Source organism: Notechis scutatus, chromosome 6 (assembly GCF_049901735.1).
Source record: "Notechis scutatus isolate UNSWTSFEM ecotype Mainland chromosome 6, rNotScu1.2, whole genome shotgun sequence".
NCBI classification, from domain to species: Eukaryota; Metazoa; Chordata; class Lepidosauria; order Squamata; family Elapidae; genus Notechis; species Notechis scutatus.
Genome location: NC_142014.1, coordinates 1,268,128 through 1,285,895, shown reverse-complemented (window position 1 = coordinate 1,285,895; position 17,768 = coordinate 1,268,128). Strand labels below are relative to the sequence as shown.

General features: G+C 37.4%; 2 long non-coding RNA genes across 4 annotated transcripts; both read left to right on the top strand.

The window, feature by feature from the left end:
• Positions 1-7,672: 7,672 nt before the first annotated feature.
• On the top strand, positions 7,673-14,019 carry LOC148130079 (uncharacterized). 2 transcript variants are annotated; one of them, XR_015750191.1, is made up of 6 exons: positions 7,673-7,829; positions 8,006-8,149; positions 8,424-8,591; positions 9,177-9,251; positions 10,061-10,273; positions 13,968-14,019. It is a non-coding gene; the product is annotated as an uncharacterized LOC148130079 (long non-coding RNA). The 2 variants fall into 2 exon arrangements; XR_015750192.1 differs by lacking the exon at positions 13,968-14,019 and adding an exon at positions 12,069-12,647.
• Positions 14,020-14,065: 46 nt separating this feature from the next.
• LOC113428697 (uncharacterized) lies at positions 14,066-15,906 on the top strand. Of its 2 annotated transcripts, none has more exons than XR_015750190.1 (3): positions 14,066-14,171; positions 14,421-14,642; positions 15,356-15,906. It is a non-coding gene; the product is annotated as an uncharacterized LOC113428697 (long non-coding RNA). The 2 variants fall into 2 exon arrangements; XR_015750189.1 differs by having other exon boundaries at positions 15,165-15,906.
• The last annotated feature ends 1,862 nt before the right edge of the window (positions 15,907-17,768 follow it).

Here is a 17,768-nt window from a genome sequence, read left to right as displayed (position 1 = left end):
AACTCACAAGCCCATCACACAACCCATTACCCAAGCCGTTAAAACACAAGAGGCTAACGACCCAGGAGATGACAGCACAAGATCTAGGATATCTCTACAACAAAAGGCCATTACACAGCCCATTATACCAACATCAACTCCATCAACCAATCAAGAGGCTGCAGCACAGCCAACCAGCCCAGCACACCATCCCCCTCCACTTGTAAATATAGAGAGATGGCAGCTCCGGTCACACACTGCTTGCACTGGCACTAAGCCGAAAGCACCAGCCTGATGGCGAGTGGGACCTCGCCGAAACGTTGCCTAGATACTTTGAATCTTACGCGGGAGAAAACCCGAATAACCAAAGATCCACATATATATATATATATATATATATATATATATATATATATATATATATATATATATATATATATATATATATATATATATATATATATATATATATATATATGTATGTATGTATGTATGTATGTATGTATGTATGTATGTACATGTACATGTATATTCTCTCCAACTATTAAGTGAATATATATATATTCATAGAGAGAATATATATATATTCTCTCCAACTATTGTGCTATGTGGAAAAAGTGTGAGTATATTCTACTTTTATTTTGTTGATTTGTTGTAGTTTTGTTTATCTTCCAACATTGGCCTCACTACACGTCATTTTCGAAAGCTTCTAGAATTGTATTGCTACTTATAGCTAAAGAGTATCATTGTTCTGTGTACAGGATTTGTTCATACATAGACCTAAAATTAAGAGTTGTAGGAATTTGTGGCCTTCCAGGTGCCAGTCTATGAATTGGCCTAATGTACTATTAGACTAATTGGCTGACTGATTCTGTCTTGGAATCTTGCATAGTAGCTCATCAAGGGGCAGAAGTAGCCCCCCATGGTTTTACATACTTCTCAATTTTGTTTACACAAAATGCTAATGGGGGGGTGGGGGGAAACACTTCATAAAGAAAGAAATATACATTAGAGCAGAAATATCCAGTAAGAATAGCATGTTTTCAGTTTATGAATGTAATGAAAATTTTTAAAAATTATACTGATTTTTATTATATTACTGGCCTTCTCTACATATTTTGTCTCTTCTAGTTTGCCAGTACGGCCAAAAAAATGAAGAATACCCCGAAAGTCAATGACGTTCTTAATGATGATGCTCTTCTAAAGCGATACTGTAATGAAATAGAAGATTTGAAACGCCAACTGGAAGAAGTAAGTTGCCTAATCTAAATGGATTGGATCGGTCGTTTTCCAGGCCAGCAGGCCAAATCCATCAGTTAGCATGCCCCTTGAAAGCGTCCCTGTTCTAAAAACTCATTAATTGTCCAGTTTCTTGAATGATGCATGTCACAAACTTTCAGACTCTGAACTTCATTTTCTTCCAAGAGAATAAATGACTCGTTATGTATGTTTAGATGCTACCTACGTTTCAGTTGAATATGGCAAAAGTATTAGGACAAATAGAAAAACTGGGGGGAAATGCATCTAGCGATAGGAGCAGGAGTAGAGTCTGAACAGAAATGTTAAGAACCAGTGAAGAAGCTGGACAATTACTTAATAGAACTCCACAACTTATGGACTCCTGACAATCACAAGGGAAAGGGAGAAGCTTCTTATTATATGTTAGTAATCTGTAGCTAGCTCTTTTTATTTCTCCTCTGGTGACTTTAATAATTTTATTTTTTAAAGTCACTAGTAAATTTTCCTCTTTGTTGGGGACACTGGGAAGCAGGAAAGTGTTGATCCACTGAACCTTTGCTTGACTTAGAAAGTGATTTCTATGATCTCCAGCTGAAGAAGTCAAAAATATTCTCTTCTTCCTTGGACATGCCACCATAGATAATGTTTCCTGGACTACCTTTTCACAGACCATATGATTGCAGCCTTAAGTTAAACCCTGTAATGCAAATGTAAATGTTCAAATTCTTCCTATTTATTTCCTTGCAGAACCAAAATTTCCATTTGATAAGCAGCCTTGGTATCTTCTGTTTTAGGTTTCGTCACATTCTCCTACCAAAGATCAGTTAGCACAACTCTTGGAAGAGAAGAATTCTGTTCAGAAGGAGCAGCAAGACAGGATAAGAGAGCTGACAGAAATGTTGGTGACCGCATCCTCTTTTTTGCAAGAGCGGGAGCTAAAGGTAAGTATGAAGATTAAATATGACATAAAATTAGAAAATATTGTTTGTTTTGGAATTGTTATGCGTGGGAGGATGGGGAAAGTTTATGTAAACATAAAGAAACACACACACACACACACACTCATTTTCTTAGCCTTTCAGAAGTCCATTAAGATTTAGTTTTTTATTCAGACACTGGAATGTAGTGAGTATGTCTGGAGTAAGTTGTTAGGCATCGCAAGGGTTGATAAAGAAGCCAGGTTTTGTTTAGATTTTAGTAGTAATGGCTTTTATTCTTGTGATGATATAAGAAATATGATAAATCTCAAAACAAATAGCATGTCTTAAGTTCTAGATTTTTTAAATTTTAAAAATCCCACCAATGTAAGTCCAGGGTAAATAAAAAAATGATACATAAAACATGAGATATATTTTAAGGCACTGTTGATTTACACCAGGCGTGTCAAACTCGATTTCATTGAGGGCCACATCAGGGTTGTTTTTGACCTTGGGGGTGGGGAGCGTTTTTGCTTTTAGTTTGTTTTGCTAGCCCTTTGCCAGCCAAATGGAGCTCGGGGGAGCTGTGCGCTGCCTCCTACAGTCTTCTGCCAGTGAAAATGGAGCATACGCCCCCCCCCCCCCCAGCTCCATTTTCGCTGGCAGAGGCACCATGGGCTGGTTCTTCACTGTTTCCAGGGCAACCAGATCTAAGCACCCCGCGGACCTTGAGTTTGGCACCCCTGATTTAGACACCGAAATAGAAAAAAAATAGGAAGCCTTCTTTCTCGTCTTAGTGATAGCCTGAGTAGTTGCATTTGTATGAAATTGTATTTTTGATGGTTCTGCAACTGTTTGAGAAAATAGTAAAAACTCTTAAATCAAGCTCGTCTTCTGCTATCTTCATATAAACAGTCTTCCGTTGACAATGCTTATTTGTCAGAACTCTTATCTATGTTTCTCAAGCTTATACTAATAGCATATATCACAAAACTTAAGCATTGCTTGTCAGGCTGCTCTAAATTAAGACCAGTGGGTCATAATGTCAGGTGCTGTTTACATTTACATGCTCTACACCTTCCCTGCCAAAGACTTTTCGAAATCAACATTGCCAATATTTTTCCCACTATAACAGTTTCTGCTAGAGTTCCTGACTCTACAGAGAACAAATTTGAACTCATTGTATTTATAACAGGTATAATGTACCTATTATATCAAGTCCTTTCTCAGATAGGTACAGGTGTATTAAGATTTCACATCTCAAAATTCCTCAACCTGCCTGCTGGCCAAGAAATTCCCACCATGTTTGAAATGTGGGAAAGCTTGGCCAACATATTGTTTACGTGTATGCTTATTTTTATTTTATTCTTAATTTAAGGCTAAAAAGAAGAGGCGTGTGACCTGGGCCCCTGGGGCTGTAAGCCAAGACGGGGGAATGCCTTTCTTAGAAGATTTTCCTAGTAGACCTAAACGCTTTAAAACTTCTCCATCTTGTGTCACAGAGATGGAAGAATGTAAGTTCTTTTCCTAAGAAAATTTATTTATTTAATGTTATTATTTGTCAATTGCTTACAAGATAATAGGTATAAGTAAAAACATAGTTATGAATACATGGATACATATAAGAAAAATAAAAATATATATAAAAGAAACAATAGGACAGGGACTGTAGGCACGTTGGTGCGCTTATGCACGCCCCCTGTTTTTTTTATTTTTTTTATTTCATTTTCATTTGACTCCATAGAATTTCCATTTCCATTTAATTTTATATACTTTGGGTTGGGGGTGTTTTTAATTCTTAGCTGTCTCCTCGGAATTCTCAGAATATGATGATCAATGCATGACAGCCAGTATTATAATGCCTGAGGAAGAATGGATCCCAGGATCTGAAAGAAACTTTGTAAGTATTACGGGCTGATGGGGAAAAAAAAACCAAGCGGAATTTGCCAAGAGGGTTAGATATATTGATGAACCAATTTTTCCCAAGCAGTGGGCAAACATGCTTCAGTGGTGTGTAGAATTGCACATTAAGGGAAAATACAGTTTGTTGAAAACTCTTCCCCGATGCCTCTGTTTCATGCCAGCAGTGTCTTAATCTGCCTGTAAAGGAAGAAAGGCAACAGGTTCTCTTTGCTTATTATCTTTATTCCTAACTAGATCTATATTAATATAAATCCAATAAAATAAATGCTATTTGCACATTATTATGTGTAAAAAAAGAGAACTTTTCTTGAAGCTGGGAACATAATTTGGTGATGAAGCAGAATGGTCTGAGGCAACAATCCCTTGTTAATCCATTACATTTGATATTTTGCGAAGTAGAAGAATGTTGTTGCCTACTGAATTTTTTTTTTTTTTTAGACTTCTAAAGACTTTACCGAGTCATTTCAGCTTCGCCAAAGGCTCGTGGAAGAAAGGGTGAGTCATTTTTGTAGGTTGCAAGATATTCAACCAGAAGTTATGGGTAAAAAGATGTAATTTCCACCTTTGGGAGGTACTTTTTTATTGGGTTAAGATTTAATTTAAATGTGGCTTGATTTCATGTGGCTTGATTTTTTTTTTTAAGAATCTGGGACTTCAGGAACAACTGAGGGAGGCTAATAATTCTCTCAGCGAATACAAGAAAATGGTAGAAGAGCTGAAAGGGAAAACCTTAGCCCCAGATTCTCAGATTTCAAAAATTGATGAGGAATTGAAACAAAAGGAAGGAAAATGTGTGACACTTTAAAAGCATTATTATTATTTATTAGATTTAAAGACCACCTGGTTCCAGAATAATTTTGTTCAGTTTATAGTTTTTTAAAAAGAAAACATCTGAAGCATTTGGAAAACTATATCCCATATATCCCTCCCGCAAAATAAAAAATATTCCACCAACAACAAGCCTTCTGAAATCCTTTGCTGTAAGGCCTTTAAAGATTCTTGGAATATCATCAGGGAAGGAGTTACATTGGATCTCAGAAAGGATAGGCAGAAGCCATGAGAGATATCCAGATACAGCTTCATAGGTTATAAACAACACCTTGAATTGCACCTGGAGCTTCTAATTGGTCTTCAAAGGCAGCCCGACCTAGATTGCATTGCAGTAATTCCACCTGTAGGTTACTAGGACTTGAGAAACCATCTTTGACGGGTTTCCTGATCCAGGAATGAATGCAATGGGTAACACCAGATGAAATTATGCATAGTTGCTACCTGCTCTTCAAGTAGGAGCAACAAGTACCAGATAACCCACAGATTAAACACCAGTCGTGACAAGAGGAGTGTAACCTCATCCAAGGCTAAAGTTGGTAAAACCAAGTGGCTGGGTGCTCAAAAGTACACAGCTACCTGGTTTTGACAGGATTGAGCACGATGCTTTCAACATCTGCTGTTTAAAGTTCTCCAGTGCCCTCATCAATAATTTTTATTTGAAAGTTCACAGTTATTCTAAAGTTCACCGTTATTGAAACTCTTGATGTTTTCTTGAATTGCATTATAGAAATTGATGTGCCGACTGGGTTTTATTTCATGATGTAATGAGTTTTGTTTTCTTTTTCTTTTTTATATTTTAGGCTGAGGATACTCAATTGGAGATGGAGAAATTGTTAGCTTATGTAAAATTACAAGAAGATGAGGTTAATACACAGAAGAATTTAGTTCTTGAGGAACAACAGATGTTTCAGAAACTTGAAGAGGAATTTAAAGAAGAAACAAAAAAACTAAAAGAAAAGGTAAGTAAATGACAAGTAGAATAATGTTCATAAATATGGCCTAAAAATTCAGAATGACTTTTTAAGTAAGCCCAGGGTTTTTTTGACAATATGTCCCTTTTATATTTTAAATTATTTCTAAAAGCATCTAATTTTAAAAATTCAAGATAGTATAGATGAAAAGGAACTCTTTTCCCAAAATTACACAGAACATATTCAGAAAGTAGAATTGATTATCAGTTGCAATGGTGATAAATTTGAAAATGGGATTACCCGAATTAATAGAGGAATGGAACATTTTTCCAAATTACCAGAAGGTGAGCATGATATCTTGCTGATGTCCTCTGAGGAATCGGTCTTAAGGGAAGAAAAGATGAACTGGTTAGGACTTTGGTTTAATCCACCATGATTCTTTGACATTCATTGAGGCTTGATTTTTTCTTACAAAATCTATAAAATAAATTAAAACTTGGGGAGCAGAGGTGTATTGAGTTTCATATTTGTTTTATTTCTATAAGCCATCCAGAGTTATCATTAGTTGGGAAGCCATATAAATTTCTTTAATAAATTAAAATTTTGTCTTGATTCAACTGATAAATTTTCAGTTCAATCTGTACAGAAAATTCTGCTGCCAAAGTCATTTATAAAGCAGAGTTCTAACGTGGAAGGACTATGGCTTGGCCAGTTCCTGTTCATTTTTTTCCCCATAAATGTTATGGTGGATCACTTAGATTTAACTTTCTGAACGCATCTCCTTTCAACTTTAAGCAGACAGAGGAGCACTGGTAGCTCTGGTTCAATTTTGCAGGGACGATCCTTTGGACACAAACCATCATAGTACCAAAATCCTCCCAGAAGGATTTTGCCAGAAGACCTAAGAGAAAAATGAGTTAAATTCTTGGACATGATCTTCCATGATAGCTCTTAAGTAGGTCATGGAAGCTGTCCTGCACAATATCCCCAGAGAAGTACCACCACCATTCTAAAAACTTTTTGATTAAACTGAGATTTGCAGATCTCAAACTATAAACTTAAGAAAAGTCTCTGGCACAAATGTATGGTATTCGGTTGTGTCTCTTTTCACTCTTAAGATGTTCTACAACTGGAGAACGGCCAATTGAATGAGAAGGGCAGAATATGTTGTCAGCATTCAGTTCTAGATATCCCTGCATACACACTACACCATTGCTAGATGGGTACCAGATTATTTGTAACAATTTTTGCTGGTCAAACTATTATCCCTTGAGCTCTCCCCTCCACCCCCAGCCATCTTTTTTTTTAAAAAAATCTTCTATGTTACAAATTGACCAATTCATTCTTTATGTGGCACAGTTTTCTATCATATTGAATCAGAGAACTGGGGATAGGGTATAAGCCCCAAAATTCCCAGGACATCATTTTTAAAAGTGGGAAACTTCCAAATTACTACCTTCTCATTAACCCTACAATGCACATGGGGAAAAAATAAGACAAAATCCTGACATCTATGACATTGTCCCATTATCAACCTATAAACCTTGTGTAAATGTTTCCTCTGGATTCTGATTGTTAAAAATAAACCCTCTGCTATACACTCTTGGTGCCTTTCTTCGTATTTCTAAATAATCAGAAGTTTTGGACTTAACTCCCAAATAATCAGGGGTAAATGCAAAGCAGCCCAATTCCTCTTCATCAAAATCATGTTTCAGATCCAACACCTAGAAAACAATTCTTGCGAGCTGCAGCAACTGCTCTGCCTGAAAGAAGAGGAGAGTCAGCAGAATGTAGACAACACGAAGGATGCAGAACAGCTGGAAAGTATCTCTGAGTCCCAAATGGAAGCCCCGCGAGGGAGAAAGCCGAGCTGGTTCAGAAAGTTCAGAGCACTGAAGAAAACATCAAATATATCAGCCAAGAAAAAGAGCATCTGAGAACAGAAATGGAGGTTCTTCAAACCGAGAAGGATAACATGATTCAAACTGTCCACCATCTGAGTGTGACTATAGCGAGGCTTGTTCCAGTGGTAAGAATTCATTCACATTCATTCATTCATTCAATTTATATGCCGCCATCTTGTTTCAAAGTAAATTAATTTGCTGCCACCTTTGAGGGAAGTCCTTTTTATTGGAATAGCATTTTATTTAAATGTGGTGGTCAACTTGATTGCATGTGACTATTATTATTTTGTTGTTGTTAAAGAATTTGGAACTGCAGCAAGAACTGAAGGAGGCTAATAATTCTCTCAGAGAACATAAGGAAATGGTAGAAGAACTAAAAGAAAAAATTGTATCTACAGATTTGTATCTACAGACTTTGAAAATTCATGAGGAGCTGAAGAAAAAGGTAAGAAAGATGCAATTTTTAAATGTTTTAATACTAAAGAGTGTCTCTTGTTTTAAACTCCCCTTCCCTGGTCAATATTTTTTATTTAAACTAAAGGAATTGGTGGAATCACAATTTCATGAACTTAATATTTCTTTGTTTTATACATTTATGTCCTGAATAATTGTATCTCATGACATAATCTCTCTCCTTTCCTCTCTCTCTCCCCCTCTACACACACACACACACACACACACACACACACACACACACACACACACACACACACACTAAGAGTGAGGATAGTCAACTTGAACTGGAAAAATTGATGTATGTAAAATCACAAGAAGATGAGGTAAATATTCAGAAGAATTTGCTTCTTGAGAAACAGCAGATGTTTCAGAAATTTGAACAAGAGATTAAAGAAGAAACAAAGCTTTGAGACCTAGCGCCATGCAACAGGGTGAGCTGCTGTTATTGCCCCCTGTAACTGACTACCTAGCAGTTCTAAAGCATGCAAATGCAAGTAGATAAATAGGTACCACTTTGATGGGAAAGTAACACATTCTATGTACTTCAGCATATGATCATGCTGATCACATGGCCACGGAAGTGTCTTCATACAACGTTGGCTTCCTCAGCTAAGAAACAAAGATGAGCACCGCCCTCTAGAATCAGACCTGATTGGAGAAGGGAAGCCTTGAGCTTTATATACCGTACTAGCCATTTCTATAACAACAAACCTATCTAATCAACAAAACCCAAAATCGAAGTTTCATATTTTTTTCCATTTCAAGCACAAAAATCCAAAAGTGGCTTCCAAATAGAAGCAAAATTAAGTGTATTCATTTATTTAATCAAAGCAGTCAATTTAGCCATCCCTGCTAACACCATCCATTTTTTGCAACCATTCGTCCGTTGCAGGAATCAAAAATGTCTTTCCATTTTTAGAGTTCTATTAAGTATCCTATTTAATTGGACATAATCTGCTCATATTGATAATAAGTCAGATAATAAGTCACCACTGAATATATATTCTCCTTTCCAGGATTCTGAAATGAATGTCAAACGAAAGACGCAAGACTGCTTTGAAATCTTGGAGACAAAAATATTCCGAATAATGGTAAATGCTATCACCATTTATTTCCCATTGATTGAATCTGCATTAAGTGGAGTTCTAACTTCTACCTTTTATCCTTCTTCTGCCTATTCTCACAACAAAGACTGAACTCCATTTCCAATTATACCCAATCTATCTATAACTTGTATATTATACCAGAAAACAGAGGAACATCCTTTTGCAATCCAGGAGGTCTTGATATAGAAAGATGAATTGTAAATCTAGTGGTTTCCTCAGAATAATTGCTACTCCAAGAACTCTTCTCTTGTGCTGCTGGTATCAGGGGTGTCTTCAGATTATGGTAAAAAAAAACAACCCAACCACCTCACAATGGCACTGGTAACAGTGTGATTGAAACTCCATTTCTTTTTTGGAATATTGTACTTAAAAGATGGACAGTGTTGATTATGCAATTGTGGCTGCCATTTTGAGATTGTCATTTTTTAAAATCACACTCTGCAGATATCTTGCACAGCTACTTTTCCTCAGCTGTCTATGAATATATAATATATATTCTGCTAAGGGGGAGGATTAGAGCAAGGGGAGATCTAATGTTCAACAATGGGTACAGTAGCTTGTTCACATGAATGCAATTTAAAAAATGCACTCTGGTTGATCAAGACATGTTTCTTAATAGCACAAGATTGTGATCTTTTTGACTATGAAATTTTATTTTATTCCTGCTATGGAATAAAATAAAATTTCATAGTCAAAAAGATCACAATCTATGCCTTTAGTGGTTGTGAGAAAAACCACTGATTTTAAAAGATGAAAACCTTTGTTAATTTCAGCCTGTTTCCTTTTTATTTCAGGAGGCTCTGAAGAAATTTCCAGAGCTGGAAAAAAGATCTGAATATTTCATAAAAATCTCTCTTCAGATCAAGAATCAGTTTGATAGCAAGAAAGCTGTAATAGCCCAGTGGCTTCCTGACATTTCTCCCCAGGAAGCCAATAACATCAAAAGGCTTCAAACAGAAGATGAGCGTATAAGTAACAGCCTCTACAACTCGTTGAACAAACTTCAGGTACTAGCTTTAAACAATGTTTCGTATCACATGCTAAACCAGGGGTCCCAAACTTGGTAACTTCTTGGTAGAATTCTGGGAGTTGAAGTCCAGAAGTCTTAAAGTTGCCAAGTTTGGAGACCTCTGTGCTAAACTATTAAGTGCTTTGTTTAGTTTTAGTTTTGTATGTACAGGTGGGCCATGACTTACAATTGTAATGGAGTCTGCCCATTCAGGTCATAAGTTGTGACCACCATAGAACAGGTGATCACACAAGTGACCCAATTTTACAACATTTTAGGCAGTTTGCCATTAAGTGAACCTGTAGTCATTAAGTGAACCCATTGTTCATTAATGACCACAAATTGGGAAAACTAGCATTAACTTCCAGGTTTGGGCAAAACCCAGAAGTTAATGCTAGTTTTCAGCATAAAATGTGATAAACCCAGTCATGTGACCACACAACACAGGAAATGACTGCGTGGTGGCCACGGCTGTCAGAACTTCACAACAAGGTTGTAAGTACCATTGGGTTTTGTCTGTGGTAACTTTGGTCACTAAGCGACCGGTGATTAGTCAAGGACTACCTGTATCTAAATCTATCCTTTGGGTTTAAACTATGATTCATGGCTTAGTGGACCTTGCAAACTCAGTTATGGCTTGATCAGTAAATTAAGTTAAATAAATTCCTAGAATAAAGTCACATGTGAATCTGTTAGTTTCTATTAGTTCTTTCGTACACTTTACATTACAGGTAATCCTCAACTTGCAACCACAATTATGCCCAACATTTCTGTTGCTAAGCAAGACAGTTGTTAAATGAGTTTTGTCCCATATTACGACCTTTCCTGCCATAGTCAGTGAATCAACACGGTTGTTAAGTTAGTATCACAGTTGTTAAGTGATAATGGCTTCTCCATTAAGTTTGCTTGTCAGAAGGCCGTAAAAGGTGATTACATGACCCCGGGACTCTGTAACCATCATAAATATGAGCTAGTTACCAAGGATCTTAATTTTGATCACAAGACCATGGGGATGCTGCAGTGGCCATAAATATATTAACAACTTTTAACAGTCAGTAAATGTAAATATGTTCAGGTTTTAAGGCAGATCTCTCTTGTATCAGAGCAGAGGTCTATCTAGCTCAACCTTCCCAGAATTCCCTAGCCAGCAACCCTTTGTTGGGAATTTGAGACAATGTCTATATATCCGGAGGGCACCCAGGTTGGGAAAGTTGATCCAGTCCACAATTCTGTTGTTTGTAGTCTATTGGTATCTTAGGAACAGCCAGTTCTGCACCTCAGGAACAAACACCACAAACTCTCTTCAACGATGGGCAACGTATGATTCAATAAGTGGGAAAAAAAACAGGCTGTTGCAGTTTTTAATAGGGGTGGTAGCCCACATTAAAGAAGACAGGTTTTGTGGCACCTTTGAAAGCTGAACAAACGTATTGTAAAGTTTAAGTTTAGTTACGGAGTAAAGCTAAAATGGTGTGCAGCTTATCCCAAGATAAATTACTAAACTCAACTAGTTTTTGAGCTCTTGTGTTCGGTTAGTAATAGCAATAGCACTTAAACTTGTATACTACTTCATAGTTCTTTTCAGCCCCTCTCTAAGCAGTTTACAGAATCAGCATATTGCCTCCAACAATCTGGGTCCTCATTTTACCCACCTCGGAAGGATGGAAGGCTGAGTCAACCTTGAGGAGGAGTTCCAGGATCGAATTCCTGCCTATGGGCAGAGTCAGCCTGTAATACTGCAGTTTAACCACTATACCACCACAGCTCTTAATTAACTTCTTCATCTCCAGCAGTACTTGTTTAGCTGCTTGTGCGACAAAAGAAAGGAATACTACACAAACGTCAGCAAGTACACAAGGGAGCTGCTTGATGAGCGAAAAAATCAACATGCACAGCGAATGCAAATTCAGGAACTCGGAAAGCCTCACTTGAAACAGCAGGGACCTGGATCGCAGCAGCCTGGTCTCTCTGAACTGATGCAGAGCTTGGATGGTCTCACTGAGGTAATGGTTTTCCAAAGATTGCCTGCTTGGGACTGGAGTTGGGGAAAGCAACATTGCCAGGACATTGCTACGTCTCCAAGCACCATTTCCAAACCCCCTCCCTCAACTAAACTACAGTTCAGAAGAATGAAATGGCCAAAATAACATGCATTTGGAAAATTTCACACACTCCCACAACATTTGGATATGGAAGCATCTTGACCATTGCATAACAGAACCTGAAATATTTGTCATCCTGTGTTGTGGGCTGTGATAATGACTTCCATCATTTGCTGATTTTTTTTAAAAAAACTATTTAATTAGAAAATGTACATTTGTTGGTTATACAACAATAAAAGCAATAACCCTGCAGCTCCCTGGCAACAGCAATCAGTTAAAGAAGCCCCTTGATGAGACCTATCCCACTCCAGATTCCCCAGGCCCATTGGCAAAGCCAAGGTCTTCAGAGCCTTGTGAAACAGGGTCAAAGTGGGGGCTAGTCTTATCTCTGCTGAGATGATGAGTTAATAGCAAAAGCAATAGCACTTAGACTTATATACCACTTTATAATGCTTTACAGCCCTCTCTCAGTAGTTTACAGAGTCAGCATATTTCCCCCAACAATTTGGCTCCTCATTTTATACCGACCTCGGAAGGATAGAAGGCTGAGTCAACCTTGAGCCTGATGTGATTCAAACTGCCAAATTGCAGGCAGCAGAAGTAGCCTGCAGTACTGAACTCTAACTACTGCGCCACCACGGCTCCGAGTTAAGGTCAGTCTTTAGAGCCATTTCCTGGAGACTTGTGTTCCAGAAGTCAATAGGCTACTAAGGCTGATGCCGCAAAGGTTCTGCCTCTGATCCACAATGATATTGTACAATGCCATTGAAAAGCCAAGGTCTTTCAGAAGTCAGTGAAGGACTAGAGAGCCACTGGCTTTTTTTTTCTGTTACCTTTCGCACCTGGATTCAAAAGGAAAAATACCTATGCTTCATGGAAGACAGGTTATTAACAAGTTAAAACTTTTTACCTTTGATGCCTATGGAGATTCTTAGTCCTCCGGGTCATGGTTGTCCCATGGGTGCTTTTTCAAGAGCTGAAGAAGTTCTTGCAAAACATATTCAAAGAAAAACCAGAAAGTCCAATTGCCTCTTGAAATAAAGCACCTTTGGGTTTTTATCTCGATGTAATAATAGATGCTGTCAATACTGCTTTTCTTTCCAAGAGAGCTCAGGGCAGTTTCTGAGAGAAGAATTAAAAAAAATGTAAATGAAACCATCATATAAAAAGTTGAACATTCTGTTTGACAAAAATAAATATTTACATAATTTGGGGGGGGGGGGAGGCTACTTTGTCAATTATATTCAAGATGGCACAGAAGAAGGAATACTAAACCAGAGTTAAGCATTTTTCCTAAAGGTACAGCATTTTTCAAAATCAGCCCTTGGCATGTCCAATTAAAACTTGCAAGAAGAAAATAATGTATCTATTGGTATTTCATTCCCACTATGATGGCTCTGTGGACAGGTGGGAAGATAAATCAGCTTAAACGTTTCTTTTCAGTGTGGTTAATTGAGCTAGAAGGGTTAATACTGTATCTGTGTTAAAAGGTTTCTGCATAAATTCTCTTCCCAGTTACCATGCTGCAAAAAATAAGTCATGATACATGTCTTGACAAACCAGATCATTTTTATGTATTTCTTGGCGCAGCAAATGTCAAAAGAAGTTTCTGAAATGGAAGAAGAACTCGGTAGCACAGAGGTTACGTTACAAGAGTTGGAACATAAGAACACTGAGGTGGAACAGTATTTGGAACGGTGCTCATATGTTGATTTCCAAGGCTTTGAGGCAACAACAAAGCAAAATATTGAAAAGTTTCAGTCCATTAATCAATTTCTACGGCCCAAAGCTCAGGTACGAGATGCAGATTTAAAAGGTGTAGCACAATATTATTGTTTTTGCCTTGTCAAGGGTGCGCTTGGAGATAATGCTGTACATGTAGTTGCGTGTTTCTTATAGTTTAATAATCCAAAGCAACTTGGATTATTGGACATGTTGATCTAGTTTGCAGAAGGTGTGTTCTGGTGTAATTGGATGACTCTATGTAAGAGATAGCAATGTAACATACCTCCCTTAAGATTTATCGCTGCCTTTATATTACAGCCCTATTTTCAAGCTAGATCTGCGCTGGAAGCCATAAATGCCAACTACTGCAGAGAGATTGATGCTACTCTGAAAGCATGTAGAGAAGAAACAAAGGAACTGATTCTACAGTTAGATATGTTAGAAAAAGATCAAAAATCCTGTGGTGTTGCTAATACGTCACGAGAAGAAGAAAACCATAAGCTAAGATATAAACTGGAAGCAACCGAACAAGATACAAAGGTGTGTTTTTGTTAAACTCCTGTTTGACACCTCAGCCTGATGTCTCTTCATTTGTCTAATCTGATTAATGCTTAGTTCTTTTCTATGCAGCTTTTCCTGGTATGCCATTTATTAAATTTCTATTTAGTCTCTGCTTTCCCAAATATATGATGTTCCCAAATCCATTCTAGTTCTTAAATAGGTTTCCTGAGAGAATAAGTTTTATCCAACTTTTTTAGTTGAAAAGAACAGACAGAAAAATTAGTTCATCAATGAGGCAGACTTTGACAAATCATGACATTTTGATTTAAAATAAATCTATAGGATGACGCTTATAAATCTGTGGTTGCAGGAAACATGATATTGGGTAATCTCTGCCATATAAAAATAAAGAGTGTTTTCCCAATCGATGCATGAAATGGCACCGGGTTACCTTTTATAAATGAGGAAGTACACTGTTGGGAATTAGTTTTGCTTATATTCGTCTTCCTTTGATGCTGCATCTCTTACTATTGTTTTTCTGATCGTTTTCACTGTTTTCAGGCCACACTTTTTTTTATAAAGAGCCCAGCATTCAAAATATTGGAATCATTGTGATCTTCAGAGCTTCAGATCCAATTAACTCTACATGTATCGGAGTTATCACCAATAACAGCTAAACGTTTTTTCCACCTTTGAAAATAAAATCTGGAAGTGGTGTTCCATTTTCTAATAACACACTTTCTTTTTCAAAGAATCTGCAGTTGAAAATCCAAGAACTAGAAAGCATAATAAATGAAGGAAGTAAGAATCTCCAGGAAAAAGAGAAAACAATAGCCATACTAGAAATGAAACTTAATGTGAAAGCTTCCAGGAGTGAAGTCATCAAGCTTCAAGCTGCATTAGAGGAAAAAGAAAATTGCTTAAGAAATGCATTAAGTGAGAGAGAAGCACTCAGGGTATTGTATGTATAAGTGACTTCTCATGTTGGGAGTAAAATATTTATTCATGGGATTCACACAAATGTCTTAGATCTTCACATTTTCTCTCTGCAATTCCTATATAAAACTTATGCAATGTTCTGGGCTGCTGGACACTGGAAGGCAAGTTTATACAAAGGAATTATCAGCTCACAATGTTATGCTTCCTCCCAGCCTTGCTTGTGGCTAAACATACTCCTCCTCAAAGAAAATGAAAGTGCTCTACAACTTTGGCCCATTCTCTGGTGTTCTCTAGTATTTTTAATGCAATTCAGTTATTTGTGGAATGAAACCATGGAAGGACAATTTCCTGCAGATCAGATAAGGCACCAACTGTTAGCACCACAGGGTGCTAACTCTGATCTCTTGCTGGATCCAAACCTCCATCTGAAAAGGGTCCTGACATTATTACTTTGATCTGAAGAGGTATGTAGCTCATTTTTACTAAAAGTCTATTATCTAATATGTAAATATGATTTCATTTTCTAAAGTGCTTATTGGGCACTTGGAAATATACAACTGTTGTTGTCTTCTCAAGAGATCATGTTTTTCTTTTTCTTACTAGGCCCTGGTGGATAAAGGTGTTGGATTATATAAGGAGGAAATTGAAGGCCTGAGAACTCAGCTTGTTAAAGCTGATATGGCAAAAATGAAACAATCCAAATTGTTTGATCGAGAGTAAGTTCCATTTCCTTGAAAAGGCAATTCTATAGAGCACAGATTCTGTCCTCATTTGGATATTTATCATCTGGACACTTGGTGCATTTTTCCGTATCTGAGAAAGCAAAAAAGCAATATTTCTTTAATATTTTGTCCTTTTATCTTACAAGAAATGCCTTCTTTGGATAACAGCTGATACCTTGGGCATTTCACAAAAGTATTTCTTAATTTCATTAAAAAGAGCATAAGAAGGATATAATTTTTTTTAGAAAAATGTAGTTAGGTATATGAAGTTGAGGGAAGTGCTAGGATGGTAATTATTTCCAGTATAATGTGTAGAATCTTCATAGGAACCTATGTTATTAGAAGTTAACAATGAATCATATAATCTTTTTATGCAAACATCCTGAGTCCTGCCACCTGGCAGTTAATATACTGGACTTTTTTTTTTAGTATTTATTTGATTTGTCAATCGCTTACAAGATACAGGTATAAGAATAAATATACTGTAGTTTTGAATACATGAGATAGATACTTACAAGAAAAATAAAAAAACAATAGGACAGGGATGGTAGGCACGATAGGTGCGCTTATGCATGCCCTTACAGGCCTCTTATGAAGGGGATGAGGTCAATAGTAGCAGTCTAAGGTTAAAGTTTTGGGGGTTTGGGGAAGAAACCACAGAGTCAGGTAGAGCAGGGATCCCCAACCTTTTTGACGCCGCGGCCCGGTACCGGCATCAGCTGGGCGCCGCGGCCGGCATCAACTGGGCGCCGCCATCTTTTTGACGAAAAGTGCTTCCGGTGACCTCACCGGAAGCACTTTTCGTCAAAAAGATGGCGGCCAGGCTCGGTGAGCTTTTCGGGTAGAAATGGCTTTCTACCCGGAAAAGCTCACGAGCGCTAGCGCCGCCATCTTTTTGATGAAACGTGCTTCCGGTGAGCTTTCTACCCGGAAAAGCTCACCGGAAGCACTTTTTTACCAAAAAAAGATGGCGGCGCCCAGCAACCAGCGGCCCGGTAAGAGTTGTTCCGCGGACCGGTATCGGTCCGCGGACCGGCGGTTGGGGACCCCTGAGGTAGAGTATTCCAAACATTGACCACTCTGTTGCTGAAGTCGTATTTTCTGCAGTCAAGTTTGGGGCGGTTAACCTTGAGTTTGTATCTATTGTGTGCTCTTGTATTGGTTTTTTTTTAAACAAATTTTATTAATTTTTACAAAACAATACACAAACAAACAAAGCATAGAATGTAATAACATAAGAGATCTTTTCTGAAGAGATCAATAAAAGATCTTATTTAAAGACAGAATAATTCCAAATTATCACATTTCCATACAAGCACGATTTAATATATATATTTACCTTATCTATTCAGCTTCATATCTTATCCCAGCTTCTCTTTGTTTCTCCCTTTCCTTCTATTATTGAAATTATATTTCTTTTACTTTAGATTGTATACATTCTTTATATCCATCTGTCTTATTTACAATTTCATTATTCTCTTCCAACATTCTTCTTACATTCTTC